Genomic DNA, 17,761 nt, shown 5'->3' on the forward strand with positions numbered 1-17,761 from the left:
ACATCTTATATGCCTTTTACAGTGTCCATGCAAGGGGTGTGTGATTCCTTTGAGATCCTACGTGCACCTCATGACTCAAGGTGGGAGGGGGTATTTTCAGCTGGGCAGCAAGGTGGAAGGGGTTTCTGGAACCCTGGCCCTACTGATTTACAGATCCTGTTTTTCTTGTGCATGTTGTGAGTCTCCAGGAGATCAGTTAGAGATCTATAGGATGTGCATAATCTTTAACTGGCTAAGCCAGTTATTCCTGCAGGCCCCTTCTCCTGCATTCTTCTGGTTTCTCCCCTCTTAGCTTGAGCCCAAAGTCGCTTGCTTAAGAAAGGAGTCAGTGGCTCATTTGGAGCCCCCCCCCACACACACACACACACAGTCAAGGCACATATCAGAAAGCAATCAATGAACAACTAAGGTGTCACAATGAAGAACTGATGCTTCTCATCTCTCTCCCTTCCTGTCTCTCTGTCCTTGTCTTGAGGAGCCACTGAGCCATTTCACCCACAGGTGTTGTAAAGTACCAAAGGCTACAGAATTAATATTAATATTTTAGGAGGCTTGGAGAACATTTTATTAATTTGGATTAAGGTGTGCAGAGAAATTGTGAGAATAGTCTCTGTACTGTGTGATTGGCATAACCAGGATGGCCCTTGGCATTGTATTGTAAATGCAAGGGGAGGAAAACATGGATTCCCAGACATTCCACCACACCTGTGGGGAAAGGGGTGAATGGCTAGCCAGGTGCAGGAAGAGAAAAGCCAAAATAAACCTTTTCTTATAGCAATGAGTCATTTGCGGGCATTTGTCCCCACCGAAACTACCTCTCCTATGTAAATGTGTGTGTGACTCTGGACAGAGAGATAGCAGATAAACACTAGATAATATAGGAATGCCTTTAATATGTAAAGAGACATCTTTCTACCATTGTGTTGGCCTGTAAACTTTGTTTTCCCCAAAATGATGTATAGCTTGCAAATTGAACGTGGTCCTATCATGTTAAAGGACATATGACTATAACCAATAGTGGTAAGGGGCTCCTAATTGCAATTTTTGCTTCTGTACTTCCCACTTACAAAACTATAAAAACTAAGTAGAACAAAGGGCCGGCGCGCTCTCCCTCAGATTTCTGTCGGAGCTGCCGCCGCTTGGCCAAGCTAAACAATAAAGCTTTGGTGTGTAAACTATGGACCTTATTTCTGTCTTTCATGTTTTGGGTCCCTCCGAATTTGGATTAACATGTCTGTCTCTCTCTCTTGCTCTCCCTAAATAAATAAATAAATAAATGAAGCGAGAATAGCAGTGGCTGCCAGGCCCACATTTACACTGGAAATTTCTTATGAAAACCAAGTAAGATAACAAAGGCAAAAATACCTTATCAACCATTCAGTGTTATCTAAAAGTAAGGGACTATTATTATGTTTTGGGGGGCCATTTCTATATGAAAGTGTTAAGAAACATTAGCAATTTAAGAAGACTTAATGGTATGGAATTCAGATTTTTTTTCCATTAGATTGCTTGATAGCCACGCAGCAATGGAAAGAACTCTGGTGGGAAACTGACACTGTCCTCCACTCCCTCGTCCTCACGCCTTTCCCCTGCAGATTTAGCTGGTTCTGCTGTGAGGGAGAACAGCCTGGAACAGCCAGATTTAGGTGAGTCTCTGCCCTTTGTTTTGTCTGCCTCTGGCAGCTTTAGCTGATCCCTCTTCTGCCTCCTATTTCCAGAACAGGAAACTGGTGATGGCATTGCAATCAAGATCAAAGAGGAGATAACGCTTCAGGGCAGTTCCCATAAGAAACCTCTTCAAAGAAATGAAAAGAGGAAGAAGCCTCTTTTCTAGTTTCTTCTGTCCTGTGGATGTCACAGTGACATGAAGGGCAGAACTGGGAAGACTAGAGAAGGTGTCTGTTGGGCAGATAAAATATATTATGCTCACTTTGTTAAAGATGGCACTGCCCACGTGGAAGCCATTGCCCAGGTGATATTAATGTGTGTTGGGGGCGGGCTGTGGACAGGCAGGATCCTTGTAGCCTGGGGCTTGGTTTTAGGACTAAGCCTATCCCACCCTTTTTGATTTGGGGTGGTACAATCCTATCATGACTCAGATAAGTGACTTTGTATTAAAGACTTCCCTATTTTGTATATTGGATTAAAGGTTTGGATTTCTACACTATAAAACGGGGGCAGAACAGGAGCTTGCTCTCTTAGTTCCTGAGATTATCATTAGAGGAGAGAGCAGAGAAAGGCCACGTGGAGGAGGCCTGGAGAAGCAGCCAATATAGTGGAGTGTTGAGTGAGAAGCCAGTTAGTGCAGAGTTTGTGCAGGGAGAAGGAAGGAGATGGGGTACAGAGGTGAATAAGTCTGGTGAGCTAGAAACCTTTGATTCTAGGAAACTCGGATAAGTCAGTAGCTTTGTGAGCACTGAATGTGAGTGGGTTTTGGAGCCCAGTGTGTGTTTTTACTTGCCCGCCGGGTGCAAGCTAGGATTAAAGATGATGGCCCATCAGTTCTTGGCTCCATTGTTTCTTTACCTACGGTCCGAATCCAGTGTGAACCTGCATGGGCCAGGCGGCTGTGATGGTGGCCCTGGCTACTGGCTTTACAGTGTCACAACATCCAGGCTTAGGAAATCTTTGCAAATGTTATTTCAAGTCACATAACCACAAAGACTGCATTTCTTTAACGTGGTTTCAGTTCTTTGATGAGACCTTCACTCTTTTTCTGTCCTCCTGATGCAAACTGGCCTGTCCCGTCTGATAGCACCATGACTCACCTGCCTCCCTCTTCCTGCATGTCCACTCCCTTCCTTAATTATTAAGCCTCTAAGACATCAGATCCTAGCTAGCATCAGGCAGTCTTAGGAACAAACCCTCAAGTCTGTTGACCACAGAAACAGAGTTTTGGTCAAACTAGCATAAGGTAACATCTTGACCCCAGTGTGTTACAACCCCAGACCCAGGAAAGTCAAAGCACCTAGCAACTGTCCCTCATGAAACCAGACAGAGCAAGGCCATGGCTGACATCAGGACCTGATACAATGATCAGCTACTCCTTACCATGGCCCCAAACAATCAGTAGAGCCCATGACCCCAGATTCAGCTCTCAGGTCCCCAGATTCTCTTCTAGCTCAAGGCCCTCCCAGGGGCTTCCCTTCCCTTTTACCTGCAAACCTGGCTCATCTCCCCACAGCTCCAGAAAGATAATGGGGTTGCACTGGATGGCCCTTAGAGTATGAGGAGGAGGACAGAGCAGACCTCTTTTTTGCCTGCCTGGTGCCCACCTCCAGCCACCAATCAAAAACCTGGTCTCTAGAGAGCAAATCCACCCCTTCCCAGGCTCTCCTTCTCAACTTCAAATCTCTTCCTATAAGGAAATATCCACATCATCCTAAGATTGGATGTCCCTCAACAGAGAGCTATCTGACTTAACTCAGTTGTTTATATGTTCACCCATTCTGTAAAGCCAGTAGCCACGGCCACCATCACAGCCACCTGGCCCATGAAGGTTTGCATTTGATTCGGACAGATGGTAATGAAACAATAGAGCCAAGAACTGGTGGGCCATCAGCTTTAATCCTAGATTGCACCCTGTGGGCAAGTAAAAACACACTGGGCTCCAAAACCCACTCATTCAGTACTCACAAAGCTACTGACTTATCCGAGTTTCCTAGAATCAAGAGTTTCTAGCTCACTAGCCTTATTCACTTCTGTTCCCCATCTCCTTCTCTCTGCACAAACTGGCTTCTCCTTCAGCACTCCGTCATCTTGGCTACTTCTCTCCTCCACATGGTCTTTCTCTGCTCTTCTCTAGCATGGGCTCCTCCTAGAACGTAATCACTTCTCAGGGAACAACGTGATCTCTCTTCCTTTTAAAACCTTTTGGTGGGAAAGCCCTCCCCCAACACATATTAACATAATCACGCCCATCCCAAGAAATCACGTGGGCGACGGGCCTCCACATGGGCAGTGCCATCTTTAACAAAGTGAGCATAATATATTTTATCTGCCCAACACATTTCTTCTGGATTTAGGTGGAAGGATACTGGCAGGGCCCTGGTGGAGGGAAGTGTGTGCGGCAACTCTGCAGGCAGGGCCCCACAGCCTGGTGCAGGTTGTGCTGTGTCTGCAAGGACAGAGGGAGCCTCGCTGGAGCAAGTAGTGGTATTCCTAAGCGGAGAAGTCCAGACCTCACAGAGGAAGAATGGTGGGAGGAGGCTGGCCCCAGGCTCCACGGCTCAGAAGCACAGCACCAGATCCATTCCTGCAGCTTTCAAAACTCATTTTACTCCTTTCCTACTCCTTTCATCCAGGAATTGGAATTCTAGGTGAAAGAAGGCCCCAAGGCTCCCCAAGGCTGTGAGGGTGGGCAAGAAAGGAGTAGCCCCAGGGATGGCATGAGATAAATGCTGTCCCTGAACTGTAGGTTGGACCAAGGATGAATGTGTCTTCAGCAGTATTGAGCAGCGGTTCTTTCCTTCCTGCCGCTGCCCCCCTCATCCCAAGTCCTCCGGCCAGAGCAGAGCACCGACGAAGTTCACGTGAGCACCAAACTCTGCGGCACAACTTCCAGCCCAGCGTATACCGAAGGGCCACAAGAAGACAATCCACAGGAAGCAGGGATGGACAGCCAGGAACTAATTCACTGAAATGTATACTACCCGGGCAGCTGCCAGTTGGAACACAGGTGCATGCATGGTTCATCGAAGGCGGATGTGTCTTCTAGTTCTCAGGCCCCAGGCTGCTTTGGGCAATTTCCGGGAGGAGAGGGAGTGGGAGCTATTTTTGTTTTTGGTTTTCACTTTAAAATTAGGTTCCACTGTAACTTCAAGCTAATTCATCCCACTTTCTGCAAATGATTTTCTCCTTTATGTTCAAATTTAAACGTCATCATTTTACCATTTTTTCAGCATCTTTTAAATAAATGTTTGTTAAGACTTAAAGAGATACTAGTGAGATACTGGTTATAACTTCTAAATAAAAAATATTTTTACATAAAATTCATGTAAAGGCCTCTACTGTTTTGTAACCCTTGCATGTAATAATGCGCGGCGTAGAGTCATGGCTGAGCCTGCAGCGATGCCCCCCCCCCCCCCCCCCCCCCCCCCCGTGGGCAGGAATGTAGCAGAGGTTATCTTGGACAGTCTGGGTTTTTGTGTACATGTTTACAGCGGTCCCTTTCTCAGAGAAATTATGCTCCCTCTGCTCTAAGTCTGAGTTGCCAGGGGAAGCTCTGAACTTCTCACAGGTCCCGTTAGCCCCCAGCCCTGGGTCTGGGAGGGAAACTTCATGCAGTCAGCTTTGTTCGGTGCACCAACTCAGGCACCGACCTTTGGACCAAGTTCTCTCCTGGGTCTAGGAAGAGCAAGCCCTGTTCCTCTGTGGTCATGATGATCAGAGATGTAAAACTGTGCTTCTAGTTTGTGAAGAAAGCCAGTGGGATGGAATAAGCCTGACACGGGGAGAGAGCATGAAGAGGAGCCTGGGCTTGTGCGAGGTCTCAGTGCAGAATTTCTGGGGCGAGCCACACCTCCACCATCTCTGTGGCAGTGTCAAACTTCCAGTAATTCCCTTTTATTTCCTCTTAATCCAGTTTAAATCAGGTTTTGACAACTTGCAAATAGCAAGTGCTAAGTAGGGCTGGGCTGGGCTGGGCTGGGTGGGGTGGGGTGCAGCCAGGAGTGGGGGCCTTTACTCAGCCATGACTCAGTAGCTGTCAGAGTGTAGAGAACAAAGGGCAGGTGGAGGTGCTCTCAACACCTCACACAATTCTTTACTGATAATTTGGGGTATCCTATTAGAAATGTTCCAAATTTATTTTGAAATGCAGGTGTGTAATCGCACATGAACTCAGCACCAGATTCTGTTTAGTGTCAGTCTCAAGAACAAAGCCTCAGGTCTGTTGACCACAAAAGCAAACTAAAGGTAACATCTTGACCTCAGCTATGTTTCAGCTCCAGACCCACCAAAGCCTAATGACCCTCATGACACTAAACAGAACAAGGCCATGGCTGACATCAGGGCCTGATACAATGATCAACTACCCCCGACCTTGTCCCCAACCAATCAGTAGAGCCCACAACCCTAACTCCCTTAGTCATTATGGTTAATGATGTTTCTCCCTATATGACCCATCTCCTGGAAGCTACTGGGAGCCAAGTTTCAGAGCATTCATTCATCTGTGTCTCAGGCTTGGTGGCTTTTCCTGAAATAAATTTTTATTTTCTTGTTTGCATCTTATTGGGCTTTGATGTGTGTAGGCAAATGGACCCCGATAGTCAGTAACAGGCAAACGAGAGGATCTGTCTCCAAGAATTGGAAAGGCCTGGTAGGAACAAACAAACTTTATAATTTTTTGAGATCTCAACAAAAGTGGCCACTGGTGGCTGCCCCTCCTTCTTAACATCTGTCCTTCTTCCCCACAGGCCTATCCAACCATCCCCAACCCTTTCCCTGATACCACAACTGCTCTCCAAGGGGGCAGAGAGATGGCAATGATACCATGAAGCTTGGATTCAAGCCTGGTCCAAGTCTCAGTTTATTATATCTATACTCTGAGCCTCAGCCTCTTCACAGGCAAAACCAAGCTAATGACACCTACTTGTAGGTCCAGAAATGAGTCAAAATAATTCTATAAAAATGCTTAGCACACAGGAGGTATTCTGTTATAGATCTTGAAAGACCCCTGTGTAATACCCCCTTCTATTGAAATTAATTTTTCTTTTTTCTAATCCTTGGCCAACATTGTTTTGATGTGCTGGGACCAGTGATTTTTTTTCCTTCAACCTGTGAAGCCAGGTGTGCTAAACTTCTCGTGATTTACTTCTGGGAATTATTTTCCTTGTGTTGCTAAAAAAATAAATAAGTAAATAGTAGAGCTGGGTGACAATCTCTGTTTCAACACTAAGATCAAATCACTTATAGATAACCAATGTCGTCTCACCTAGCATCATAGGCCTGGAATGGAATTTCTGAGTCATGTAATATAGTTCTTACAGTAATCGTGTATCAGCCATTGCCCATATGACAGAAACTTGACCATGGTGGGAGAGGAAAAGATCAAAATCATAGTTATTTTGATAAACATATGTTTAGTCATAAGTTTTTTCATTAACATAGCTTGTAAACACCATTCCTTAGTAAATGGAATCTTGATAATACTGCCTGCAATGCTGTAATGTAATTTAAGTCACAAGTTCCACAGAGACAACAAGGCAGGTTACAGAAAAAATCTTAGGAGTTTTATTATTAAGCCGGCAACATGCATGGGGCATAATCCCAAATCATGCAGTCCAGAATGTAGCTCTGAGGTTGGTTTTATAGACATAATCACATACTGGTGGGGGGAAAAGGAGGGGGAGCATGGGACAAAAGTCATTTACTAACAAGTTTATTGAGTTTTTGCTGTCTTGTTACAATGTTTCCCTATAGAATCTATCAAAAGGAAAAAACATTCCTACACATTAGGACCATAAGATAACACAGTAGTGATGAATGTTTTACACATCTGACAAAGACATTCCTAAACCTTCTAGGATTTACAACCTATCCCTGTTGCCAGAGTAGTGGGAAATGTTTAGTTAAAATAAGGAGAGAAGCTAAATGAAGTTACTTTTTTTTTTTTGTATTTTTCTGAAGCTGGAAATGGGGAGAGACAGTCAGACAGACTCCCGCATGCGCCCGACTGGGATCCACCCGGCACGCCCACCAGGGGCGACCCTCTTCCCACCAGGGGGCGATGCTCTGCCATGACCAGAGCCACTCTAGCGCCTGGGGCAGAGGCCAAGGAGCCATCCCCAGCGCCCGGGCCATCTTTGCTCCAATGGAGCCTTGGCTGCAGGGAGGGGAAGAGAGAGACAAAGAGGAAGGAGGGGGTGGGGGTGGAGAAGCAAATGGGCGCTTCTTCTGTGTGCCCTGGCCGGGAATCGAACCCGGGTCCCCCACACACCAGGCCGACGCTCTACCGCTGAGCCAACCGGCCAGGGCCTGAAGTTACTTTTGCTAAGAGTGTTGGGGTTAGCTTATTAGGAAGTCTAAAGCTAGTCCCCACTTGCTTAGTTTACAAATTTTTGTACACACAAAAAATTTCAAAATGATGATTATTAGAAAGCATATAAAATGTTACAGAATACAGGTTTTTCAAGCAAGGTGGGGGGCTTGTCTAGACCATTGTATCCCTTTGTCTAGACCAGGAGTAGTCAACCTTTTTATACCTACCACCCACTTTTGTATCTCTGTTAGTAGTAAAATTTTCTAACTGCCCACTGGTTCCACAGTAATGGTGACTTATACAGTAGGGAAGTAACTTTACTTTATAAAATTTATACAGCAGAGTTACAGCAAGTTAAAGCATGTAATAATAATTATTTACCAAGTACTTTATGTCAGATTTTCACTAAGTTTGGCAGAATAAATCTTTATAAAACAACTTGCTATAGTTAAATCTATCTTTTTATTTATACTTTGGTTGCTCCGTTACTGCCCACCATGAAAGCTGGAATGCCCACTTGTGGGTGGTGGGGACCAGGTTGACTACCACTGGTCTAGAGGTGTACGTCACTCTCTTGACTCCATGAAGGGAGGAAGAGTCAGGATTAATGTAGGAATTATTAATTAAGGTACGTAAACATTGTCTCCTAAAGGTTTTTAAGGAAGGAGAAGAGGAAGGGGTTTTCAGATAGGCTCTATCTTCTTTGCTTTGTCTAGCAAGTGGCGTCAGTCCTTCCAGAGAACTATAGGAAATAGTTAAACTAAGACTAGCTGACTTTTGCCCCTGCAACCTCTTCTTCTTTTTTCTTCCTCAGAAAAGAGGGGTAAAGGGGCCTGACTCTTCTTTTAAAATATTAATGTTAACAATTTTGCAGTTCCTTGGCACATTATCACAGCAACAACAAAATGACACACTAAAAATAACAGCTTAGGGCTACGCACAGTTCTTGAGACTTGGCTCCATCCAATAAGTATGTGATTAACAGAAAAAGTTAACACCTCTACTAGCTCTGCACACTTGATCAGATTCCCACGACATAATTTGGTTCCCTCAGAGTTTCTGTGGCTGTTTCCAGCTCACTGGAGAAAGATTTTAGCTGAGTGTAGAAATAGAAGAAGGAGGTCAGCATGTCATTTTAGAGTTTCTACCTCACAGTACGACACCTCAATTTAAATCCCAGTTTGGTCACTGGACATGGTTACCTAATTGTATGCATTCACTCATCCATCCTCCATTCATTCAATGCAACATGTAAGTGTTGGGAATATAAAACTCTGTAAGAGAATTTCCCAATTTAGAATAAATATATACATACTTAAAATACTTTCACATAGAATTATAAAAGATTTGGTCAGATAATAAATTTAGTAATAACAGGCAGGCTTGGTTCAATGCCATCTCCAAAGAGAAGTCTCTTAATCAGAATTTCTCTTCCTGTCCTTTGTACTCCAACAGGGCTGGGACAGAATCATTAGTATTCTAGTACTTTTTTATGGTCGATTTTATATTTTACTTAAATTACTAGGATCTGAAGAAGGTACAAAAATAAGTAAGAAATGGATTTTGTCCTCAAGGAGCTTATAACCTATTAGCAGCTTTAAAACAGAGATGCCAGTGATAATTCAAAGAAGTATTTGGTAAGTGGTAAAGGAGGTGTGAGCAAGGGCAATGAAGGGTCAAGGACGCCAGCAAGAAGCTCGCTGCATCAGGAAAAGACTCAGGTGGGGGAGGCACACGTGATAAGGGACTTGAAGGCTAAGTGGTATTTCAACAGGTGCAGATGGTAGAAATCAGCTTTCTAGAAAGACGAAAGGCATGAAGAGTTCTGCTTCAGTATTCACAAGAGTTTCTCAGTCTTTATCTAGTTTTGCAATCTGAAGGAGTTTGTATAGAATTAATATTATTTATTCCTTAAATGTTTGATGGAATCCAACAATGAAAGTCATCTGGATCTGGAGTTTTCTCAGTGAGATGGTGTTTAACTACAAACTGAATTACTTTTATTGATATAGTCAGGATATTAATTTATTTTTGATAAACTATTTCAATAAATACATTTATCTCATCAAAGTTGTTAAATGTTTTTTTTGTTTTTTATCTTATTTTTATTAATTTTAATGCAGTGACATTGATAAATCAGGGTACATATGTCCCGAGAAAACATCTCCAGATTATTTTGACATTTGATTATGCTGCATACCCCTCACCCAAAGTCAAATTGTCTTCTGTCACCTTCTATCTGGTTTTCTTTGTGACCCTGTTAAATGTTGAGGGTTTTTTTGTATTTTTTTTTTTTTTGTATTTTTCTGAAGCTGGAAACAGGGAGGCAGTCAGACAGACTCCCGCATGCACCCGACCGGGATCCACCCGGCATGCCCACCAGGGGGCGATGCTCTGCCCATCCAGGGCATTGCTCTGTCGTGACCAGAGCCACTCTAGCATCTGGGGCAGAGGCCAAGGAGCCATCCCCAGTGCCCGGGCCATCTTTTGCTCCAATGGAGCCTCGGCTGTGGGAGGGGAAGAGAGAGACAGAGAGGAAGGAGAAGGGGAGGGGTGGAGAAGCAGATGGGTGCTTCGCCTGTGTACCCTGGCCGGGAATCAAACCCGGGACTTCCACACACCAGGCCGACGCTCTACCACTGAGCAAACCGGCCAGGGCCTCTGTTAAATGTTTTAACATAAAGTTTTTTTTATATTTCTTTATAGTCTGTAGAGTCTGTTGTAATATCTTTTTCATTCTTGATATTTGTAATTTGCATATTCTTTTTTTCCTGATCAGTCTGGCTAGAGATTTATCAATTTTACTTATATTCTCAGAGAATCAGCTTCTGGCTTTTAATTTCTTTATTCATTATTTTCTTATTATTTGACTGTAGTGGGATAATCCATTGCATGGCCTTGGATGGGAACACAGCCAACAAGAAAGGAATGTTTTGCCAAGAGAATTATTTTGTGACTTGAAGGCGTGTCACGGAAACAGGTCTATGTGACTGAAGGCAGTTGCTGGGCTTTTTCTCAGTAAAACATTCTCATAAGATTTCTGTACTTCCAAGGTTATCCCTTGAGATAAAGAGAGGAATGTTGTGGAAACCATAGAAGCAATAGCAATTAATGCCTTTTGATATTATGTTGTTATTAAGCTATTATGCAGGTGTACTCCATGTATCTTTAAGTAAAAGTTATGCTTGATGTTATGCTAATTTCTCAATAAACAAGCTTTTTGAAGTCTTGTGAATAAAAATAGGACACAGCGCGAACTCGGCACCATTTGCCTGAGCAAGCGGTGGTCCTTTGCTAGTCCATGATGATTTTGTCTGCTGATCTCTCTCTCTGCGCCCCCGATTCACAACAACATTTGGCGCCTACCATGGGGCCTTAAGAGGAGATTGGAAACAGGCGGAACCCCGAAAGGATAAGTTGGACGCGCTGTGTACGTGAAACTTTCGGGTAACTAGCAAAGTCATGGGTAATTCCCATTCATTATTGGACAATTATGTACAAGTTTTAAAATCCCTCTCAAGAGGATCAGGAATTCAGATAAAAAGGTTTTGTTACGTCTTTTAAATGCTATTCAGAAACATTGTTATTGGTATACTCCTGAGCATTGTAATCGATTGTATTTGAATGTTTGGCAACAAGTAGGAAAATCTTTACGCTGTGCTCATCAGCACGGATGGAGATCCGCTTGATGCTGAAATGTGGGATGCTTATACTCTCATTGCTACAGCCCTTGGCCCTTTGTAATCAGATGGAGATTCTGTTAAAGACTTGAGTGAGGTTATTTATAATGAACCTGAAGAATTTGATTCAGCACAGAATGAACAGAATATTGACTTGGACAATACTGTCTCTACTTCTGAAGTTACTGATAATGTTAATGAAATTCAGCCGTCCACAGGTTTTCATCCCTCTTTCTTAAAAAATGAGGGAGCCCCTATGGATGATGTTGCCTGTCTAAAACATTTATTAAATAAACTACAATTTACACTGGAACAACAGGAGATTGAAAATCAGTATGCTGCTTATCCTGTTCAAAAGCAAGATATATGTGAGCCTACAGCTCCTCCAATTCAAGGTAAAAAATTAATTGCTACTGGCAGGGGAAGGATTTTTCAATTCCCTAAAATCTCTGGAATGCAACAGATGCTTATGCGTCATGATGATTTAGAATCTAATTCTAGTAATTTTTCTGCATCTATTTTTCCAATTATTCAACAGACTTTTCCTCTTAATGCTCCTGATCCTGGGGGAGGGCATAATATCCAATTTGACCAAATTGAATTTACTTTCTTTTTTTTTTTTTAAATTTTATTTATTTATTCATTTTAGAGAGGAGAGGGAGGGAGAGACAGAGAGAGAGAGAGAGAGAGAGAGAGAGGAGAGACAGAGAGAGAGAAGTGGGGGAGGAGCTGGAAGCATCAACTCCCATATGTGCCTTGACCAGGCAAGCCCAGGGTTTCGAACCGGCAACCTCAGCATTTCCAGGTTGATGCTTTATCCACTGCGCCACCACAGGTCAGGCTGAATTTACTTTCTTAAAGCTAGTCAAACAATCTGTTGCTATGTATGGACCTCAGTCCTCATATGTTCAAGGTCTTTTCTCTTCCTATTGTAATGATCATTTAATGATTCCTTTACATTGGGATTTACTTGCTAGTATGGTTTTGGAACCAGGACAATATTTACAATTCAAATCTTGGTGGAGAGAGGAGGCTCTTCTAATATCTCGCATGAATGCCAGAAATAATCCCCCAGGAGCTACTTTTGAAGTGCTCATCAGGGTTGGCGCTTATGCAGCTGTGGGACAACAAACTGGTTATACTGATGCTGTTATAGCTCAGATTAGATCACTTGTCTTAAAGCCTGGATGCAAATCACTGGAGACGGAGACAAGGAAGAAAAGCTTGCAGCTTTACATCAGTTGGTACAAATTCAATTAGAATTAGGACATATAGAAGAATCATGAAGTCCTTAGAATTCTCTAGTCTTTGTAATAATAAAATAAATAAATACTAATTTTCTTTGGTGTTTTAGCTACACCTCTGAACTATCATTTTGTTTCTTTCTTATTCTTTGCCTGGAAACTGAGGCAAGGGACATGTGTTGGATCTGACTATAGAAAATATCCCAGCAGCTGCCAAGAGAATTTTCTTGGGGAAATTTTGTTTCGTCTCATCCATCATCAGTCCCTCTGTCAGAAAATGCCCTGATTAAAATCAGGCAGGCATCTTTCTAGTCTGACTGTGCTCTGAAATCCCAGGTTTCTCTTTGGTTTGTCTGGTCTGATTTGTCTGATTCTAATTTCTCTTTAGTTTTTGTTTGATGTTGTCTAAAATGTGATTTTTAAGGCCTGAATTGTGTTTACATACAAAAATTAAAAATGCCGGCTTTTATATTGAAAAAAGTTTCATCCATATATTTTTTGCTTTAAAATTAGAAATTATATGGAGCGCTCATTTAAATTTAAATTGAATAGAATATGGATCCTTAAGACTTGCTAATTTGGTTAATACATTGTAAGGTATATTTAAAGTTTGAAATCAAATAAGAATTCAAGTATTAGGATTAATTAAAGTTATATGTTATACTTGTGTTTCTGTGTTGAAAATGGTCTTGTTTGTGTGTAAAATATACTCAAATTTGTAAAACTAAGGAATTAAATAAAATGAACTCATTTTAAGAATTTATCTCAAGCTGCTTCAGACAGTTGGCTGCTTGTAAGGCAACATCCTGAAAAAGGAGGCACTGAGGAAAGCGGGAATTTAGTTCCTCTGATGCCCTATAATAGACTTAACTATACAAGAGACTTTTAGATATAGAAGTTGATGCATCTCTCATTGCTAAGCAACATTAGTTTTCTTTTTAACCCACTTAGGCAGTAGTCACTAAGCTGCATAGCTTAGGGAAAATCCCTAACAAAGCTCTAAGATTTCTTTTACAATAGGAAAATAACAAGGGTCATTGGCCTCTGATAAAGAAAAACATTTATCTTATAAATAATTAAAAGAGCAACTTTTTAAATTACAGTCTAAACTTTCTGACAAGGAGTTTTTTATACTCACTATGACCAAATTTCTGTCAAAGCTCTTAAAGAGTTAAAAATGGCTTGCTCCCAGTATAAAACTAATTGTCTTTATACGCAGGAACTGCTATCCTCCTTCATAGACTCTGAATGTTTTATTTCAAAAAATGTAGAAATGTTAGCTTGGACTGTTCTTTCAAAAGTGAAAGAGTTACAATTTATGACTTAGTAGGAGAATCAGGCTTGTATTCAAGCTAATCAAAATGCTAATGCTAGGCTCTGGCCGTTTGGCTCAGTGGTAGAGCGTAGGCCTAGCGTGCAGAAGTCCCGGGTTCAATTCCCACCAGGGCACACAGGAGAGGCGCCCATCTGCTTCTCCACCCCTCCCCCTCTCCTTCCTCTCTGTCTCTCTCTTCCCTTCCGCAGCCAAGGATCCATTGGAGCAAAAGATGGCCCGGGCGCTGGGGATGGCTCCTTGGCCTCTGCCCCAGGCGCTAGAGTGGCTCTGGTCGCGACAGAGTGACACCCCGGATGGGCAGAGCGTCGCCCCCTGGTGGGCGTGCTGAATGGATCCCGGTCTGGCGCATGCGGGAGTCTGTCTGACTGCCTCCCCGTTTCCAGCTTCAGAAAAAAAAATGCTAATGCTAACCTTCTTATTAATATTACAGAAGATGAACTTTTTAGATGGACAGTTTGCTAATTTACAACAGCAATGTAGGCAAAATGTAGGGGTGAGGATTTGCTCTTACCACAATACGGAGACCAGTAGATACCTTCCAGAAAATTGAAGCCTTGGCATAAGTTGGAAATAGAAAAAAGGGAAATTTGACAATTAAATAAACTTACCTAGGAGGCAAAAAAATTTTTAATTAAGACTAAGACTTCAAAAAACATCTTTGACTCTGTTTCTAGCAATGCTAGCTGTTGTGTCTATAACAATAAGCATAACTAACTATTCTTACTAAGTTTATATTACTTAAATAAGTGATGTTGAATAGTCAGACACTGTATCAACATTATGTAAATCAACCTTAGAAAAAATTTATTAGAAATATCCTCAATCTTTAATAATCCATTATATAAATGACATATTAATAGCTTATAAAAATAATGCTGAACTTTCAGTCATCCTTAAAAATGCTTCTGAAACCTTAAATCAGTGTAGTTTGATTGTAGTTAAAGACAAAATTCAAACATCCTGTCCTGTTAACGTTATTACTGATTCACAATATGTAGAACATAAAATTAAACTTATAGAAACTGTTTACATTTCAAATGATAATTCTGAATTACACAAATTGTTTCAAGAGTTACAACTTTTATTGTAGGAATAAAATTTGCCTATCTATATAACTCACATTTATTCTCATACAACTTTACCAGGACCTATGTCTACCACAAATAATGAAGTTAATCAATTACTCATTAAATCAATAAAAATAGCTACTAAGTTTTATACAAAGACTCATACAAATAAAAAAGATTTTATGCAAAAATTTAAAATAACCTGGCAAGAAGCTTGGAATATTGTTAAAAACTGTCCTCAGTATAGTATTATAAATACTCCTTTATTACCAAGAAGAATGAATCCTAGAGGACAACACAGTAATAACCTATAACAAATAAATATTACTCATATTTCTTCTTTTAAAAAAAAACTATCTTATGTACGGTTTTATTAATATTTATTCTTCCTTTCGATAGGCCACACCTTTGCCTAAAGAAAAGGCTGATTATGTCATTCAACATTTTATTGAAGTTTTTAATGTTATAGGTACTCCTAAAGCAATTAAAACTGACAATAGTCCTGTCTATACATCTACTAAATTTCAACAATTCTTAGCATTTTAGAATATTAAACATACTACCAGAATTCCATATAATCCACAAGAACAAGCAATTATTGAATGCAGTAATTGCACTCTGAAAAATATGTTACTTAAACAAAAGGGGGGAGAAGAAAGGAGATTATCCCCTAGAATTATGTTACACAAAGTTTTATTTACTTTAAATCTCTTAAATACAAGAGAAGATAATTTGACTGCTGCAGACAGACATTGGACAAAAAATAACAGTTCTAAGATTAATCAACCCATACATTATAAAAGTGAGTTGAATCAATAGGTACCTAGTGCAGTGCAACATCGGGGAAGAGGGTTTGCTTGTGTCATTGCAGAATCCGGTGAAGTCCTTTGGTGTCCTGCTCACAGAATTAAGCTAACAACATGAATAAGAACAATAGATTCTTTCCATATCCACCCATTGCTGAAATGGATGAAGTGAATTTCAAAGAAGAATCTTAAAGGTACTAGTGCTTGGTATTGAAAAAGCTAAAATACCAAGGTGGGGTCAACTTAAAAAACTGACCTTTAATGGTAAAAAAATGCTACAAACTACTAAAAAAGAAGAAAACGCTACTAACCTGTTTTTAGCAATGATTGCTTTGGTGACAATTCCAGTAAGTAGAGCTGAAATTTTTAGTTATTAGGCATATGTCCCTAATCCTCCATTAAGTAAAGCTATTCATTAGGAAAATAGTGCCTTTCTTATTTTTGTTAATGACTCTAATTGGCTTCCAGGACCTTTTAATAATAGAGGTCCCTTAACACCTTCAGAAGAAGGCATGAAATTAGAAAATTATAGAACAGGAAGGAGTTGAGGGATTACCTATATGTATAGGACATGAGCCACATTGTTTAAAAATAGAAGCTCAAGCTTGGCTCTCTATTGTCAAAAATAACAGTAAAGGAGAAGGAAAAAAACGTTTGTTACAAGGATATAGATTTAAAAGTAATACATCTGTACATAAAACATTATAGATTAAAGCCCTCATAGCTCCACCCAAGTTATAGGGCAGGGTGCTGATTTAAGGTGGCATAAGAACAATGGTTTAATTATAGCTGGTGATCAAAGTAATCATACTATTATATAGCATAGAGGAGGGATGTCACCTCGAGCTCCTCATATAAAATTTGGTCCTATACAATATCATTTGTGGAAAATAGCCATGGCACTTAAACATATGTCAGTGTAGAAAGGAAAAATCTGGAAAAATTATCCTTCTAATCATATTATGTTAATCTTTAAGAAAAATGAAACACATTTCACATCTGCTTGTGTTAGATTGCTTTATATATTTGTTATAGGTGAAACCAAATAGACAGCTGAAAATTTTTCAATAACTTGCAATAAGTATGCTTTTTATACATGTATTAATTCTTCTATTCTTTCTAATAAAAATAGTCAAAGTCTTTACATTTTAAGAACCTGAACAGGAGTCTAGATCCCAGTACAGATGCATCAGATGTGGCAGGGTTCCCCTTCCATGATACTGTTACAACATCTTATTAAGTCCTTGAAGCAAACCAAGAAACTGGTTGTACTGATCATCGCCATCATTGTAGGACTAATAGCTATAACCACCATGGCTGCTGTATCTGGAGTTACATTACATCAAAATATAGACTGTGGACTTTGTGCAAAAATGGCATGAAGATTTTGAACAACTGTGGACTTCTCAATAATGTATAAATAGTAACATTTATACTAAAGTTAATGATTTAGAACAGACTATGATTATGTTAAGAGATCAAATTATTAGCCTGCAAAGACAAATTAAGCTAAGATGTGATTAGAATGTAACTACTTTTTGTGTTACTCCTATTTCTTAAAATCGTACTTATTTCCATTAGGGAAATGTTAAAAAGCATTTGTTAAGTCATTATAATGTAACTAAAGAAATCATTAAATTACAAAGA

This window comes from Saccopteryx leptura, chromosome 3, assembly GCF_036850995.1.
Source record: "Saccopteryx leptura isolate mSacLep1 chromosome 3, mSacLep1_pri_phased_curated, whole genome shotgun sequence".
Taxonomy (NCBI): Eukaryota; Metazoa; Chordata; class Mammalia; order Chiroptera; family Emballonuridae; genus Saccopteryx; species Saccopteryx leptura.